The 15,371-nt window shown below is 39.2% G+C and overlaps 2 pseudogenes across 1 annotated transcript; both read left to right on the forward strand.

Moving 5' to 3' along the window:
- The first annotated feature begins 4,416 nt into the window (after nucleotides 1-4,416).
- On the forward strand, nucleotides 4,417-8,335 carry LOC143880610 (putative disease resistance protein RGA3; annotated as a pseudogene). Its single transcript, XR_013251765.1, has 5 exons — nucleotides 4,417-4,796; nucleotides 4,838-7,696; nucleotides 7,820-7,899; nucleotides 8,041-8,111; nucleotides 8,214-8,335. The product of XR_013251765.1 is annotated as a putative disease resistance protein RGA3 (transcript).
- A 2,689-nt stretch (nucleotides 8,336-11,024) lies between these two features.
- On the forward strand, nucleotides 11,025-15,371 carry LOC143881031 (putative disease resistance protein RGA3 pseudogene; annotated as a pseudogene).

A 15,371-nucleotide genomic window follows, 5' to 3' on the forward strand; every position in this document is an offset into this window, starting at 1 on the left:
AGAAGTCTCAACTGTCTTATCTGATAGTTTCAGCCATATCATGAATCCAGTTTGCAGTATTTGAATCACATCCCTGTTGAGAAGTGTCACTATTTGGGGAAAGCATGGTATCAGTAGGATTTTCTTCTAATTGGTTTTCTCTAACATTTGCCCTTGTCTCTTGTATCCATACATTTGTATGAATGGTGGAGTCACCTGAGTTTCCATGAATGCCGTCATTGATATTATTTGATATTTTTCTTTTTGGTATTAGGAGCTATATTGTGAAGCATCACACTTGGGTTCCACTGGGCTTGCCAAAAAGTGTTTGGCCGTTTACCTGGATTATGATGCGGTCAGTGTGGAGTGAGTAGTGCGTGATTTGTGTTGAATGCGCAGGCGTGCCAATTAGCGAGTGAATGTCCAAAATTCAGTTCTAGGGGTGATCGATTTCCGTCCCTTGGGATTGGATTTCTGACAATTGAGAAGACGTGAACGTCACTTTTCCCTTGAGCTCTAACGCCTTTTTAGACAAAAGTACTTTTAAAGGACTTGGTGCCAAAGTGATAACTTTAAGGTCGATGCATATAGAATGCAAACGACTCAAAGGATATCGACAAGAATCCGATTAAATTCTTAATAAAAGAACACATACAGGCGCATGTGCGATGGGTAGAGAATTAAAGAGGAATGCTCACCGGAGATGATGAATCCATTTCAACAAATCTTCAATTCTTTTGTTGAACAACAACAATGTAAAGTAGACAACGATGCAAAAATATAAAATAATATAAAGATAAATTATGACATGACTAAGTTGATTTTGAGACCCTTCCTTGGGTGCTGTCTACATAGACTTCGATTGTAACCGCTTACAACTGCTCCGTATCTTTGGGAGGGAAGCGGTAAAAACTATCAACTTCCATTTCAAATTTTAAATATTAATTTTGAGAACAATTGTAGCCGTTGTCTATTGGGAAAAACGACTCTTGGTAAATAACCAACTTGATTCTAACGGATAAATATTAAACCAATGAGCCAATCCTATGTGACAGATCTTAAATTCAAAAAATGGGTGCAAACAGCCTTCCATTCATTAGGCAACTTTCATGACATCTAACGGTGTGTGAACAATGCAGAACAATTTTTTGGCTAGCTAGAGATTAATATTGCTGTGTTCAGCAACAGTTCTCTGCAGGGCTATTCTGCATTTGTGGGTTTCCTGGAATGAAAAAATCACAAAAAATGGCATTTGTCATACTTGAACTGCGACCCAGTTTCTCTAGATCTCTCAGTTGGTGGGAAAAAATGTAGATTATTCAAAGTGAAGCGGAGTCATTTTAGGAGAATATCATGCTTTTTTTCGCCCATTTCGTTCATTCTGAGAGGTAGAATGAAAAATCATTGCCCCTGAGCTTTTTCTATGATAATCAAGATTCCAAGTTAAAAATCATAAGGCCCAAGCCCCAGATAGGCTTTAATAGTCTCCATTTCGTACATTCTGAGAGGGAGAATGAAAAATCACTGCCCCTGAGCTTTTTCTATGATAATCAAGATTCCATCTTAAAAATCGTAAGGCCCAAGCCCCAGATAGGCTTTAATAGTCTCCATTTCGTACATTCTGAGAGGGAGAATGAAAAATCACTGCCCCTGAGCCTTTTCTATGATAATCAAGATTCCAAGTTAAAAATCATAAGGCCCAAGCCCCAGATAGGCTTTAATAGTCTCCATTTCGTACATTCTGAGAGGGAGAATGAAAAATCACTGCCCCTGAGCTTTTTCTATGATAATCAAGATTCCATCTTAAAAATCGTAAGGCCCAAGCCCCAGATAGGCTTTAATAGTCTCACATCAGCCCAACCCGGTAAAATTTGTGAATTTAAACCCAAGCCAATGCTTTGGCAGGGTATGTTCTCATCACAAAAAAATGAGGAAGTATGTTGGATCTCCAATGACTATAAAAAATACCTTATAAGATCACTAAATCTAGTGGCGCGGGAATAACCCTTCACCGTCGTTCAATTTATGAACGTCGGTGCATATGGACTATTCGGGACATTTTGGGAAATGCCCGTAAAGGAACGCCGGTAATAACCCATTTTCTCATAGTGAAATAAATAGAATTTCAGAAAAGTTGAAATATTTCCATCTGCTCAAAAGTGTGGAAATGCAAAATAATGAAAAGTCTTCAATTATTGTGTTAAACTACAACTAACGAAAAGTAAAAGACATTGTGGAAATGCAAGAACTGACAATGAAAAGAAAAACGAAAAATGGCATTTGTCATACTTGACACAGTTAGTGGCAATAAAAGTAGATTATTCAAAGAGAAGCTGAGTGGCTTTAGGAGATTCTCAATCTTGCTTTCCTCTAGATCTCACAGTTGGTGGCAATAAAAGTAGATTATTCAAATAGAAGCTGAGTGGCTTTAGGAGATTCCCAATCTTGTTGTCCCCCATTTCATATGTTCTGAGAGGGAGAATGAAAATCATTGCACCTGATGAGCTTCAATAGTTAAACATAAGCCGAACCCAGTAAAATTTGTGAATTTAGGCCCAAGCCAATGCTCTTGCAGGGTATGTTCTCATCGCAAAAACAAAAAAAATGAGGCATATTGGGAGTATTATGTAGCGGACCATCCATCTGCTAACAAATGTGTTGGATCCCCAATCAATATCAATAACTATCTTATAAGATCACTATGTATCAATAATGTCAGAATAAAGCACAACATAGATTTCCCGACTCGATACAATTGCTTTTAGTACTTATTCTTTGTACATGGTGCTGATTTAATAGGCTAAAGTTTAAAGAACTAATTGAATTTATGAAAATTTATGCACTGATGGTGATGTGTTTTGGTATTTGCTGTTAGAATGCCAACTCTATGACAACAGAGAATTACTTTTCTCTTTTGGTATGATGAAACGGTATGGGACTGCTTAGAACTTGCACTTTATTCCATTAGATGGAGACTTTAGCCTACAAGAACTGCAGATTTCATGTCTCGTCGAACGGTAGATGCGTAGTTATAATTTGGTGATTTTGGACTACAAAAAGATGCATTTTGTCATGTAGGTTGGTGAATCTGTGCTGCAAAAAGTGCAGCTTTTCATGTAAAAGGCTACAATACCATCGAAACAGATTGGTAATGTACATGGTAAGATTACAGTCCAGCTTTTCACATAAACCGTTTTTTTATTTTTTTGAAAGATTTCAGTGAGATAAAAAGTGGCCTGGGGTCGAGGTGATCCCCTCGGCAAGATACAACAGAAATACAGTTTATATTAATCTATGACATACCAAAAAATGGGCAACCACTACAGTGAATCCCAATATAGAGGGGAACTTTTTACGTTTGCACCATCCAGCCATATCATCCTCTTCTCTAATAAATGAATCAGTCAAGACATTAGCATTTTTAGGAATGCCATTACAAGGGTTGACAAAGATACCAATAAACCATGGTTAAACCTTTAGATTTACAAAATCTTCACATTGAAAATAGAGAACAGCAGCCTAAGTCTTTCCATCCAAGTTACTAACCCAAAGTTCACAATTTCCTCTACAATAGAGGGGGAATGATAATTATCTTCTATAACTAAAATATTTGATTTAAATCCCTTTTAGAATGTAGTTTCTCGGAATTGGTGGTGCATGCCTTTATGGCAGATAACTCATTCGGTTATTGAATGATTAGAGAAATAAGTCAATTTTTTTTATGACAAACCCCACCCAAGGGCTACAAAAATTCTAATTGCTTCACCCCAGTACCAAAGCCAGAGCATTAAGTCAATTTTATATGATGAAAATACATTTTTGTGGTTAAACTCTGTGGATTGTTGTGTATACTGAAATTTCAGTATACAAAAAAGGAAAAAAATGTCATGAAATTAAGGTAGGGAGCCTGGAAACTAGTCTTTTACACTGCCTGTATCAAGTTGGTATGTAGAGTTAAGAGGGCTATGGTTACATATACAGATTTTTCTGATTCAGTTATTTATGAAAGGTATCAACCGAGACTTCGGCCCTGTTTGCTTTTAGATTTTAAGTCCAAAAGTGATTAGTAGACCCAAAATTAAATTCAATTTTGTGTCCACTAATCAGTTTTAGACTTACAAATCGTTTCTCAAAAATCTAAAACAAACAGTACCTTCACACCACTTATCATTTCTGTCTAAAAACTCTGGAAACTCATGACCTCAATACTCCTACATTTGGTCTTAGATCAGCAGGATGGAAAATAAGCCCACTGGCCACTTAAGATAAAAAAATTCAAAAGACCTTTACTTTGATGGAGATGAGAAGGCAAAAGGAAACAATTGCTAATTTTCTTGAAGTGAGTGGGGTTTTCAATGATTTCAAAACCAATCTGTCTCATAAATATTCCAAGCTAGTGAGTGCTATAGTCCTTGGTTCCAAGTGGGTGGGGCCCAATCCTCCGAGCTCTGTTGCCATTCTTATGGTAATGGCTGGAAAAGAAAGGCACTTAAGAAGGCTCCACTTACCAAAGAGTAAAGACCTCATACCCATTTTCCACCCATTGCGAAATCTGTGTGTTGCAAGAGAAGATATGGCCGAAACAGTTCTATCAACTCTTCTTGATGCAGTCTTTGGGAACTTGACCTCCTCCCTCTTGGATGAGTTCCGATCACTAAGTCGTGTTAATGGAGAGATTGAAAAGCTCAAGAGTACATTGACAACTATTCAAGGCGTGCTCCCAGATGCTGAGGAAAAGCAAATCAAGTCTAATTATGTCAGAAATTGGCTTTGGAAACTCAAAGAAGTCGCCTACAATGCCGATGATGTAGCGGACGAGTTCACAACTTTGCCTTTTCTTATCTTGGTTTAACTCCAGATTCATTTGAAGGAAACATGGCAAAAACGTTAAAAGAGATTAGGGAAAGATTATATGACATTGCAGAGGAACGCCACGCCCTCCATCTCAGAGAGGGAGATGGAGGGAGGCGGCTTGAAATCAAAGAGAGACAACAGACAAGCTCTCTAATTGATGAATCACATGTTTTTGGTAGGGAGGATGATAAAATAAAGTTAATAGAATATCTGGTACCAAGTGAATCTTCTGAAATGGGTGTCTCAGTCCTTGCTATAGTTGGGATGGGAGGCCATGGGAAGACAACCCTTGCTCAACTTGTCTATAATGATAAGAAAGTAGTGAATCATTTTGAACCCAAGATGTGGATATGTGTGTCCCAAGATTTTGACGCTCTGAAACTAACAAAAGCGATTATTGAATCTGCAACTGGAAAAAAACACGATCTCTTAGACATGGATCCAATGCAACTCAATCTTGAAGAGCTTCTGGATGGTAAGAGATTTTTACTTGTGTTAGACGACGTGTGGAGTGAGAACCGCAATGATTGGGATCTCCTAGGAGTTCCATTTAGAAATGGGGCTGGAGGAAGTAGAATCGTAGTAACTACACGGAGTGAAATAGCTGCAAGGAACATGGGTACTACTTACATCCACCATTTGGAGGGCTTACCCCATGATGCTTGTTTATCTTTGTTCAAGGAAAGAGCATTTGTGGCTGGTGATTCAGATGCGCATCCAGAGTTACTTGAGATTGGTGCAGAAATTGTTAAGAAGTGTAAAGGATTGCCATTAGCAGCAAAGACACTTGGAGGCCTCTTATATTTAATATAGATGAAAACGAGTGGAATAATATCTTGAAAAGTGAAATTTGGGATTTGCCTGAGGAAAAAAATGACATTTTGCCTGCTCTAAGATTAAGTTATCATCACCTTCCTGCAAATTTGAAGCAATGCTTTGTTTACTGCTCGGCGTTCCCTAAAGATTTCTTGTTTGACAAGGACAAGTTGGTCCAATTATGGATGGCACAGGGATTCATTCAGCCTAGAGGATTGAAACTACTGGAAGACGTGGCTAATGAGTATTTTGATATTTTGCTGTGGAGGTCATTCTTTCAATGCTATCAGACTGGTCACAATAAGCACACAATGCATGACCTAGCAATGTCCATTGCAGGTGATGAATGTTTTGTAATTCAGGCAAATAATTCGAGGCAAATTTGTGAAAAAGTTCGCCATTCATCAGTTATATGTCCATCTGGTACAGTTCTCTCACTTTTCAAGGGATGCAATAAATGTAAAACCTTACGCACATTTTTTTTTTAAGTAAATATCATGCGCTGAGTATTGATCTACTCCTTCGGGATGCGTTCCTAAATTTGCAATGCTTACGTGTCTTGGATTTGAGTCATCTAGGAATAAGAGAGTTGCCACATTCAATTGGTAATTTGAAACATCTAAGGTACCTTGACATCTCTGATAATCCCATCACAACATTGCCCGGATCAACATGTAGCCTTTACAACTTGCAGACGCTAGGACTTAGAGAGTGCAAAGAGCTCATTGAGCTTCCAAAAGATACGGGCAACCTAATTAACCTCCGGCATCTCGATCTTCAGTTGGTGGATCGTGTAAATTCTTGCCACCTGGAATTGGGAAATTAACTTCTCTCCAAAAAAAGTGCAGATTTTTTGTGGGGAGCAAAAAGAGTGGGCCAGGGATTGGAGAGCTAAAGGACATGAAGAACCTCAGAGGAGAAATTCACATTTCAAACCTTGAGAGGGTGAGAAATGGAGAGGAAGCCAAAAAGGCAAATTTGAAGAATAAACCCTACCTTCACCATATAACCTTCACATGGCTTGATGTCAGTGAAAGTGATGAAGAAGTAATGGAAGCCCTTCAACCACATAGAAACCTCAAAATTCTGAAAATAGTTGGCTACAACTATGTATGTTTCCCAAACTGGATTGGGAATCCACTGTTCTCAAATCTGACAAGAATTGTCATCCAATGTTGTCAGGGATTGAAACGCCTACCGTCTCTTGGGCAGCTCCCCTCCCTCAAACATCTCTTCATACAAGACGTGAATGAATTGACACATGTGGATCATGAGTTTGTTGGGAATGACAGGGTTAAGGGCTTTCCATCACTAGAGTTCCTCGAGTTTTTAAAATTAGATTCATTGGAGGAATGGTGTGGAGTAGAGGAAGGCGAATTTCCCTGCCTTCGTAAACTTAAAATAAAAAGATGTTTGAAGCTGGGGCAATTGCCTCATCTCCTATCTGCAGTGGTAGAGTTAAAGATTGATAGTTCTCCAGAGTTGATAGCTCTTCCAAGGCTCCCAACTCTTCAAAAACTAGAATTGGTGTATTGTCATGAGGATATATTGATATCTTTTATGCCTTACCTCACTTCTCTATCCTCCTTAATGCTCCGCGAATTCCCAAATCTAACATCACTACCTGAAGAGTTGCTACAACCCCTTGTCAAACTAGAAGAGTTGAAGATTCTCTGCTGTACTGACCTGAAGGATGTGTGGTTGCATCACTTTTCCTCTCTCCATACTCTGGCTATATCAAATTGTCATAATCTGAAGTCCCTACCCAAGGGGATGCCAAACCTGATCTCCCTCCGGGATTTGGCAATTGAATATTGTCCACAAATTACTTCCTTGCCAGATGATGGTCTGCCTGTCACACTCGAGTGTTTGAAGATTGAAGGATGTAGCATCATGCTAGAGCAACGGTGCCAAGAGGAAGTAGGCGAAGATTGGCCCAAGATCTCACACATTCCCAACATTGTGATTCGGTGGAGTCAAGGAACTTGAACATCTTAATGTCTGTTGTGTTCTCAAACCAGACACGAGAAGAGATATAAATGTCCAGGTGCGATCAAACTCCATAGAACTATTTCTCTTGCTTTGGCGTTTTAATGCTTCTTTCACTTTTTTTTTCTTACTAAATGACTCATATTTCTCCTTTATTTATTTCCATTGTTGCATAGTTTAGATTCAAGTGTATTTTGCCCAGCAAATGTTAGAGAAGAGATCAGGTAGTGTGATTCTATGGGAATCTGTAGGATGGACAAAGTACGTTCACTACTCATCAAATGGCAAAGCATTGATGTTTTTTTTATAACTGTTCGACATTGGTTATCATATTGATGTTACAATTATAGATCTTTGATTCTCCCTTTATACTGGGATAATGTTATTTGTTGTGATTTATAGGTTTACTGATTTGCAAGGTTTGGATTTAAGTCGTTAGAAGAGACTAGCTTTACAATTGTTGCAGCCTACTGGTATGTGGTGTTGCTTCTTTTGTCCCCTTTTTTTTGTATAATTTCATTTGTTCCAGTGTTCTTTTGTACATGTTTCCATTGATCATGTTTATTGATTAGCAGGGTTTGGGTTTGAGCTATTGGAAGAAATGGTAATTTCTGGAAGCTGGTAGTCTAAATCGTCAATTCTCTGCGGTGTCCTGGATTTTTATCAGTTCCTCAGTAATTTTTTTTTGTTTGTCCGAGCAATGTATTGCAGGTATCTTCTTATTAGTTTCTTCCTGATTTTTGGATATCATGAAGATGCTTTGTTTATTTATATATTCTCTTACTAGTATAGTTTTTTCTGGGTGGCTCTTTTCATAGGATGTGTCCCTTCGATCACCAGCCCATCCTATGATGGCTTTCACTCAAAGAACATTCCTTTGAATCACAAAGCACGAACAATGGAAGGAAAGTTCTTCATATATTCAAACCCAATTAATCTAAAATAAACCCAAGGCCCTATCGATTTCCATCCCCTGTGATTATTGGATTTTAGGAGGAGAACATCACTTCTTCCATGTGCTCTAAGCCTTTTCAGACAAGAAGTACTTTTAAAGAGAGAATTAAAGAGAGATTCTCACTGCAGAGGATGAATCCATTTCAACAAGTCTTCAATTCTTGTGTTGAACTAAAACTAATGAAAAGTAAAAGACGACTCAGAAATATAAAATAATGTAAAGATAAATTATGATTGTTTGATGTTGGTGTTGACTGTTGAGACCCTTCATCGGATGCAGTCTTTATAGACATTTTTTTTTTTTAAATTGACTTTTATTGATAGAATAATCAACCCAGAGGTGCATTGGGAACATGTTTTCACATTTATTTCCAACCAAAAAGTCTTAAAACTGTTGCGAAAATCTGAAAACATTCTCGTAACGGAGTAAAAACATGTTCCCAATGCACCTTAACGAGTGCCCCCGGGGCACTCATACTTGACCCACGACCCTGTTTCTCTAGATCTCATGGTTGGCAAAAAAAATGTATATTCTTCAAAGTGAAGAGGAGTTGCTTTAAGAGAATCTCTTGTTTTCGCCCATTTCATACATTCCTAGGGGGAGAATGAAAATCATTTCCCCTGAGCTTTTTCTATGATAACCAAGACTGCATCGTAAAAATCATGAAGGCCCAAGCCCACCAAGACTCCATCGTAATGCCCAAGCCCGCTTTAATAGTCTAATTTAAGCCCAACCCAATAAAATTGATGAATTTAGGCCCAAGCCAATGCTTTGGCAATGTATGTTTTCATCGTAATAAAATGAGGCATATTGGGACTATTAAGTACGGTTTTCATCGTTATAAAACGAGGCATATAGAGGGCGAGCCTTGGCGCAACAGTAAGGTTGCTCCATTGTGACCTAGTGGTCATGGGTTCGAGTCACGGAAACAGCCTCCTTGTAAACTAGGGGTAAGGCTGCGTACATCTAGCCCTCTCCAGACCCCGTAATGGCAGGAGCCTAGACCCCGTAATGGCAGGAGCCTCGTGCACTGGCCGCCCTTATAGGTAGCGCACCGTCCTTTTGCTAGGAATTATGTTGGATCTTCAATAACTAACAATAACTATCTCATAAGATCACTAACCATTACAGTTGGAAATGTTGAAAATTTTCCTTTCGGCTCAAAAGTTGAAATTTGAAGGAAGGGGTGGAGAGGGTGGCCATTCTTCCATTTTTTTATTGTGTTTTTTCCGCACAGTACCACAGAGAATGGTTGTCCAACACGACCCAACATAGATTTTGCGCGCACAATTGTTTTTAATACTTATTCTCTAGGCATGGTGCTGATTTAATAGGCTGAGTTTAAAGAAGAATTAAGGGCGCCCGTTTGGATCCCGAGAAGATTTTGATTTGGATTTCTCACATTTGCAGCCCTTTTTGTGTTGTGATTTGGATCCGGATCAAATCCTTGGATTTCGAAATCAGCGACTGACAGTGAAAAAAATCAGATTTCCAAATATGCTGCAGAAATAAGTAATTGGAAATCCCCAGATCTTGCAGTTTCCTTCACCCTCTTTGTTCCTCAACCTCTCCCCTCCACTAGGAAGTACCCCCTTCCCTCTCTGTCTCCCTCAACATGAGCTGGCGGATCTATTCGTTTTGTATTCAAAACTCAATTCCAAATCCAGTTACAAAATATGAGGTATCCAAACAGGACCCTAATTGAATTTATGAAAATTTCTGCAGTGACAATCTTAAACTTTGCAAAATCCAGCCATATCATCTCCTTCTCTGGTCAATGAATCATCTAACTCATTATCATTTTTAGGAATGCCATTACAAGGACTGACAAAGCTACTAATACAACGAGGTTTAATGCTGAAAATACATTATTGTGATTAAACTGTGGGAATGGTTCTGTATGCTGAATTTTTAGTATACAATTAAAAAAAATATCATGAAATTAAGGCAGGGAGCCTAGAAACCAGTCTTCTACATTGCCCTGAATCTGGTTGGTTTGTTGAGTTAAGAGGGCTATGTTTACATTTAGAGATTTGTCTGATTCAGTGATTTATGATAGGTATCAAGTATCAACCAAGACTTCGGCCCCATTTGCTTTTAGATTGAAGTCATTGACTATTGGAGCCAAAATTAAATGCAATTTTGTGTCCAATAATCAGTTTCGGACTTAAAAATCATTTCTCAAAAGTCCAAAACAGACAATGCCTTCATAGTCTATACCCTTTATCATTTATATGTCAAAACTCTGGAATTACAACCATGACCACAATGCATTTGGTCTTAGATCAGCATGATGGAAAATGAGCTCATTAACCATTCAAGATTAAAAAATTCAGAAAGACCTTGACTTTTCCGGAGATGAGAATAGCAAAAGCAAAGAATTGCAAATTTTCTGTAGCGTTTTCAATAACCTTAAAACCATTGTCTCTAATAAAAAACTCCAAGCTAGTGATGTCATAGCAGAGATTTTAGTCTAAGCTCCCCCAAGCTGAAGCTTTGTTGCCATTCATATGGTAATTGCAGCAAAACAAAGGTGCTTAACTGACTTCAATAACAGAGTAAGGACCTCAGACCATCTCCATTTTCCACCGATTTCAAAAATCTAAGCTTTGCAAGAGAAGATATGGCTGAAGCAGTTCTATCCACTCTTCTTGATGTTGTCATTGGGAACTTGACGTCCGCACTCTTGGATGAGTTCCGATCAAAGACTTGTGTTCATGGTGAGATTGAAAAGCTCGAGAGTACGTTGACAACTATTCGAGACGTGCTCCAAGATGCTGAGGAAAAGCAAATCAAGTCTAATTCTGTCAGAAATTGGCTTCGTAAACTCAAAGATGTCACCTATGATGCCGATGATGTACTGGACGAGTTCACAACAGAAGCTATACGAATGAAAGTGGAACGCGAGAGTCAGACTAGAAAGAGAAAGTGGTGGAGGATTCAGGTACCCAACTTCACCTCTTCTTATTTTCGTTTCACCCCAGATTCATTTGAAGGGAACATGTCAAAAAAGCTGAAGGAGATTAGAGATAGATTAGATGAGATTGCAAAGGAACGCCATGCCCTCCATCTCAGAGAGGGAGATGGAGGGAGGCGGCTTGAAATCAAACAGCGACCACAGACTAGCTCTCTAATTGATGAATTACATGTTTTTGGTAGGGAGGATGATAAAAAAAAGTTGATAGAATTTTTGGTACCAATTGAATCTTCTGAAATGAGAGTTTCAGTCATTGCTATAGTTGGTATGGGAGGCCTTGGGAAGACAACCCTTGCTCAACTTGTCTATAACGACGAAACAGTTGTGAATCATTTTGGACCAAAGATGTGGATATGTGTGTCACAAGATTTTGATGCCCAGAAACTAACAAAGGCAATTATTGAATCAGCTACTGGAACAAAACAGAGTCTCTTAGACATGGATCCAATGCAACGTAAACTTGAAAAGCTGCTGGATGGTAAGAGATTTTTACTCGTGTTAGATGATGTGTGGAGTGAGAACCGTAATGATTGGGATCTCCTTAGAGTTCCATTTAGAACTGGGGCTGGAGGAAGTAGAATCATAGTAACTACACGGAGTGAAATAGCTGCAAGGAACATGGGTACTACTTACACCCACCATTTGGAAGGCTTACCCCATGATGCTTGTTTATCTTTGTTCAAAGAAAGAGCATTTGTGGCTGGGGATTCAGACGCTCATCCAAAATTACTTGAGATTGGTGCAAAAATTGTTGAGAAGTGTAAAGGATTGCCATTAGCAGCAAAGACAGTTGGAGGCCTATTATACTCTAATATAGATGAAAACGAATGGGATAATATCTTTAAAAGCGAAATTTGGGATTTGCCTGAGGAAAAAAATGACATTTTGCCTGCTCTAAGATTAAGTTATCATCACCTTCCTGCAAATTTGAAGCAATGCTTTGTTTACTGCTCGGTGTTCCCTAAAGATTACTTGTTTGACAAAGACAATTTGGTCCAATTATGGATGGCACAAGGATTCATTCAGCCTAGAGGATTGAAACGAGTAGAAGACGTGGGTAATGAGTATTTTGATATTTTGATGTGGAGATCATTCTTTCAACGTTATCAGTCTACTGAGCACAATAAGCACACTATGCATGACCTCATGCATGACCTAGCACTGTCTACTGTAGGTGATGAATGTTTTGTAATTGAAGGAAATAAGTCGAGTTGCAATCGTGAAAAGGTTCGTCATTCATCGGTTAAATGGCAGTCTGACACAGTTTCTTCAATTTTGAAGGCATGCAATAAATTTAAGAGCTTGCGCACATTTTTGTTTCTAGGTAGATATCCTGAGAATATTGAGCAAGTCCTTCAAGATGTGTTCCTAAATTTGAGATGCTTACGGGTGTTGGATTTGAGTCGTCTTCGTATAGAAGAGTTGCCAGATTCAATCAGTATTTTGAAACATCTGCGGTACCTTGACCTCTCCGATAATCCAATCAAATGCTTGCCCAAATCAACAAGTAGCCTTTACAACTTGCAGACGCTGAAGCTCAGAGACTGCAGAATGCTTTGTGAGCTACCGGTAGATACGAGGAACCTAACTAACCTCCGGCATCTATATCTTGAGCAAACAGGAGAATTAGAATCCATGCCACCTGGAGTTGGGAAATTAACTTGTCTCCAAACATTGTCCAAATTTGTTGTGGGGAACAAAGGCGGACATGGGATTGGAGAGCTGAAGGACATGGTGAACCTTAGAGGGAAACTTCACATTTCACGCCTTGATAGGGTAAGAAATGGGGAGGCGGCCAAAGAGGCAAATTTGAAGAATAAAAAACACCTTGACGAATTGTTCATAGATTGGTATTGTAGCGTTGAAGGTGGTGAAGAAGTAATGGAAGCACTCCAACCACATACGAACCTCAAAATTCTGAAAATAGGTGGCTATTGCGGCGCAAGTTTTCCAAATTGGATTGGGGATCCACTTTACCCCAACCTAGTAAGCATTACCATCAAAGATTGTTGGCGATGGAAACTCCTACCGCCTCTTGGGCAGCTACCCTCCCTCAAACATCTCTACATTCATGATGTGAATGAATTGAAGCATGTGGATCGTGAGTTTGTTGGGTGTGGCTCGGTTAAGGGCTTTCCGTCACTAGAGTTGCTCGACTTTTTTGCATTACGTTCATTGAAGAAATGGTGCGGAGTAGAGGAAGGGGAATTCCCCTGCCTCCGTCAACTTAAAATATGTGAATGTTCGAATCTTAGTCAATTGCCCCATCTCCTGTCTGCAGTGGAAAAGTTAACCATTATTAATTCTACAGAGTTGATTGCTCTTCCAAGTCTCCCATCTCTTCAAAAACTAGAATTGGATAATTGTCATAAGGACATATTCAGCTCTTCAGTGCCTTACCTCGCTTCACTCTCCTCCTTGTCTGTTCAAAGAATCCCAAATCTAACATCAATACCTGAAGATTTTTTTAAGCCCTTAGCCAAACTTGAAATGTTGATGATTTCCGACTGTCGCGAGTTGGTAGATTGGCCCATGGAGGTGGGGTTGCATCACCTGACAGCCCTCCAAAATCTGGTTATTGATAACTGTCCTAATCTGAGGCAACTGCCCCATCTCTTGCCTGCAGTGGTAAAGTTAAGCATTTCTGATTGTCCAGGGTTGATTGCTCTACCAAGTCTCCCATCCCTTCAAAACCTATATTTGTCGAACTGTGATGACAAGTTATTGAGCTCTTTTGTGCCTTACTTCACTACTCTTTCCTCGTTGACTGTCCAAAGATTCCCAAAGCTAATATCATTTTCTGAAGAGTTGCTGCAACCCCTTGTCTATCTCCAAAATCTGGTTATTAAAAACTGTGACAATCTGAAGTCCTTGCCCAAGCGGATGCAACGCCTGAACTCCCTCCGGGATTTGGTTATAGAAAGCTGTCCCCAACTTGATTCCATGCCAGAAGATGGTCTTCCAGTCACACTCGAGTCTTTGAAGATCAAAGGATGTAGCATGATACTGAAGCAACGATGCCAACACAAAGCAGGCGGAGATTGGCCCAAGATCTCACACATCCCCAACATTATGATTTGAAGAGGGAATTAAAGGATTTGAACATCTTAATGTCAAAAGTGTTCTCAAACCAGACATGAGAAGATATATAAATTTTCAGGTGATATTTGACACACTTGTACTTCAGCCCTTTGTTTTTTTTTTTTCGGTGGGGGAGGGAATTGACATCTGCCATCACTTTTCATAATAATAGAGCTTGTCACTTCATTTTACACTTGACTAATTAGCTGGTAAAGGTTCTTACAATTCCTAAAAAGCTATCAATGGCCAATGAAAAAATGTCCTATAACGTGAGGAGTGTTATTCTAGAAAGAGAAAAATTCTTTCAAAATGGAGATGCCTTAGGAAATAAAAGTGATGCTTCAAAATGACCAATATTCCCCCCACATAGAGCTTAAATTTTCAAGCAAACGCGACCCGCCATCACTGATGGTTGTGTTAGACTAACTTGACTGGACCGTCTCCTTGCGCATTTGTCGCCATCTTAAGCCCTATTTTCTCACTGGAAAACGGGTCCAGTTCTTCCTTAAAGCTCTCCAAAAAAAATTCTTAAAAGCCTCATATTTCTCCTTGTACATAGGTTTGATTCATGAGTGATTCTATGAGGTAAATGTTCGAGAAGAGATCAGGTGGTGGCAATTCTATGGGAGCTTGTCGGATGGGCATAGAGAGTTAACAACCCATTAAGCGGCAAAGCATTGCTGTTTTCTATAACATGGTCACCTTTAAGAATCCACTCTA

Source organism: Tasmannia lanceolata, unplaced genomic scaffold (genome assembly GCF_043159265.1).
Source record: "Tasmannia lanceolata isolate RefF3 unplaced genomic scaffold, GAP_Taslan_0.1 ptg000007l, whole genome shotgun sequence".
Taxonomy (NCBI): domain Eukaryota; kingdom Viridiplantae; phylum Streptophyta; class Magnoliopsida; order Canellales; family Winteraceae; genus Tasmannia; species Tasmannia lanceolata.